The sequence below is a fragment of the Lactuca virosa genome, chromosome 8, assembly GCF_052849685.1.
Source record: "Lactuca virosa cultivar CGN04683 chromosome 8, Lactuca_virosa_CGN04683_v6, whole genome shotgun sequence".
Lineage (NCBI taxonomy): Eukaryota > Viridiplantae > Streptophyta > Magnoliopsida > Asterales > Asteraceae > Lactuca > Lactuca virosa.
Genome location: NC_136433.1, coordinates 67,284,553 through 67,288,268, shown reverse-complemented (window position 1 = coordinate 67,288,268; position 3,716 = coordinate 67,284,553).

The window sequence follows — 3,716 nt, the reverse complement described above, 5'->3', positions numbered from 1 at the left end:
TGCATTTGAGTTCTTAGAGTTCTCAGTTGGTTGCATAACAACTTGGAAGCAATGGCAGGTCCTTGAGCTGCCAGGTGGTAAGAAATTAAGATTGAGTTCAGTCCATATGTGTTTGGATTTGTCATTATCCGTGTCTTGTGACTATGGTGTTGACAAATTCACATGGATAAGAACACATACACCATAAAATCTAAGTGTCACAAGGTTTCTCTCCGACTCATGAAAATGATGGTGAGGAAACACTTTCACTAAGTAGATTTTAAGAAGATAGCAACTGTGATATTTGCAGTTCTCAAAGTCGTCAGTGGAGCGTGCGTGGTTAACCGGCACACTAACATGGACTTATGAGAAATGGCAAAGGTTTAAACAATTGAGACTATGATTACGGCATCCCTTTTCATAGTTCTAAAATTGTTTAAACACACTTGTAAGCTATCTAAGATAAAGTGTATGAGTTTGATAAAGTCTTATCAAAGCAATCTCGTATCAGAAATCTGAACTTTGGTAAGAAAGTCAATAAAGTATTGATTTCTAGAAGTCCAACTATTTTCTGAGTACATGTCAAAGCTAGTGGGAGCATAAGTGTTATGTTAATAATCATCATGTTATTGGGAGCATAATGATAATTATGATAAAGGTTGCAAGTTAGCAATGTTAATTATAGAAAACAAAAGTTTCAATTCGTGGAGTTGCAGGGGTTGAAAAGTTGTTTTGCTATAATTAAGGGAGAGGATATACTTCATTTCAGTTCTAAAGGCTTAGATTGAGACCTTAATCATCTTTAGTCAAGAATATATATATGAATTTCATGTTGGATTGGTTCAACTTAAGGAAATTCTATATATTGCGTTCTCAAAATTTGATTATGATTACGGCATCCCTCTTCATAGTCAAATTTTGAAAACATGGCAAATAAAAATATTGTAGCAAAAGACTAGTCTAGAATCATGTCTTTATGTGAGACATCATGAATCGTGTCCTATTTGCTTTGAGTACAAGATCGATTGCATGTGCTATAATATTTTTCCTTTCTGAATTTTTCCAAATGTCCAGAGGCATTAAGAAGGGAAAAGGTCTAGAATTGGATATGACTAAAATGATTAAGCAATTGTCGAGGACAATCTAAGGTTTACCAAAGATTGGTTGCTCAGGGACAGTTGGAAGTATAGTGCTAATTTTGGAAGGACCATATTGACATATTCTGAAAAGAGGCATCTCTTATTCAGAAGTGATAGTCAAAATGAGGATAATGGAGTTGTCTCCATAGGTGGAAGTTATATGTGTAAGATTAGAAAACTTAATGCAAGAAGCATGTCCAAAGCAATGTACTTTGAATATGAGACTTAGTTTCCATGGAGTTGATCTCCATTGGAATACCTTATAATGACTGTTGACAAGTCTTTGTGACTTTGTACATATTCATTACAAGAGGGTCAGTGCTTATAAGTTTAAAATCTAAACAGATTTCGATAAATGATAGGAATTTGAAATTCTCACATTTTTCGATAAGGATTTGGGAGTGTGAAATTAGAATCATTGAAATTATGTTCAATTGGTTTATTTCACAAAGTAAGGATCATAGAAAAACATAGAGTGCATACTTGGTGTATGGCAAAGCTATTGTTTTGAAAAACATAGTGTACTTGCTTGGAGCATGGGACAACTAATGTTTTTTAATTCAAGTATAAAGTTGATGAAACCGAAACAATGAATAATGAGTAATCAGTATGGTGATAAATAAAAGTGTCTTATTTATATTCATAGGTTTTGATACCATATTAGATTCAATTATTCTTGTGTTTCACTTTGCATGTTTTGACTTCCAGAATAAACTAGGTCATTCTTCCTGAATGACTAAGTTATTCAAACTATCCACAGTCGGTCATATGTTGGAAGTAGATATGAATCAAGACTGTCATGGGTTGGCTTGTAGAGGTCTAAGATGTTGGACAAAGCGGTGCTACAACACTCATGAGTGCTCATAAGTTCTGAGTATTGGATTCAACCCACGCTCATTTGAATCACTTCATTGATTTTATCATGAGTGATCATGAGACGATAATATCTTATATTCTTCAAACCTAGAGATATGAGTGGTTACTATGAGTTGGTTGTACATTGATTGCGCGAAAACGCATTGGTAACTCGATGTTATAAAACGTGCCTTTGTGTATGATTCAACAAGTAGTAGAATAAGCCATATGAGTCGAAGTTTATCCATTCCTTTTACCTTCGGGATAAAAGCGATATCTGTGGGCCCCTCGATGATTTAGTGATGACACATGTGAGTGCTTGGCCAAGCCAAGCCAGGACTGATTTGATTTGTTCAATCAGTCAGTCATCATGAATCGGAAATCGGGAAACAACAAATGGACAGAGAGAATGATTGATAATCCATGTCTCAGTCCATATGATATCTAGAATGGAGGAATATATGATCAGTTATCTAATCGACAAGTCATTGACAAAGGTCAAAGATCATCGGCAAGGTCAGAGTTCGACGGAAGCTTTTTGAGTGCTACGATTGCCAGTCGGTTCTTGAAGTCATACACAATAATAGTTTTAGACTTATCCAAGTGGGAGACTGTTGGATTAATGTCTAAGTCCATAACTATAATTGGTAAGACTTGACCCGACCCGGCATGGTCCATTTGGGTTGCATGGCATCATGCATTTGGATAGACTAAAATGAGAGAAATAACACTTAAGGTTTACTAATATATTATAAGTTCTAATATATTAATAATATTATTTAATTAGTATTGATCAAGAATTAATCTAGAATTAATTAAGTGATCAAAAGAAGACTAATTAAATATATGGGTTGATTGTGTAAATCATCCATACTTTTATAGTGGGCTAAGACTCCATGGATTATCAAGTTGGGCTAAAACCCATAGGATGCTCCATGGTGTATTTGAACCCATGGTTCCAAGGAAATGGAAAGCCATGACAATTAGGGTTTACCCTAATTGTGACACTATATAAAGATCATATTCTTGGGGAAAAATCGGCCACTATGTGGGATAGAAAGGGCTAGCCGATTTGATGAAGTGTTCCAATTCTCTCAAGTTATTCCAAGTGTATTTGGTGTTGTGTGAACCATTTGAGGTGTCACACTTGGGGCACTAGGCACTAAAGCTTCATGAAGTCATTCTACATTAAAGAGGTATGTATTCTAACTTGTTATATTTCATCTGAATCAAAGGTTTTGTATGCTAGTTAGTATAATACCTTGGATATTCATATTTGCATATATAATAGAGAAAACATAGATCCAAGGTATTTAGGGTTGCATGTACACTTAGGAGTGTTAGAATGCTCAAAACCCAACACTAGTAGGAGTTGTTTGTTGATGATTGTCTTTGTGATAATTATCTGGTATGCCATTATCTGTTATGTTTGTGTGTTAGGATGCTATGTGATACATGTTAGTAGTAGTAGGGGTCAAATAGTCCCCGGATACCGGTTGAAAGATACTGAAGGGGGTCATCTGAACCCATGCATGCCTAGCAGTATGTTTATGTTATTATGTGGTAGTGGTAGGGGTGAAATAGTCCCCGGTTACCGGTTGAAAGATACCGAAGGGGTGGACAGAACCCATGCATTCCTAGCAATATGTTTATGATATGCTCTTATGTGACATTATGTGTACGATATGTTATCATGTGATTAGTATGCTTATGATATGATAGTGGTAGGGGTGAAATAGTCCT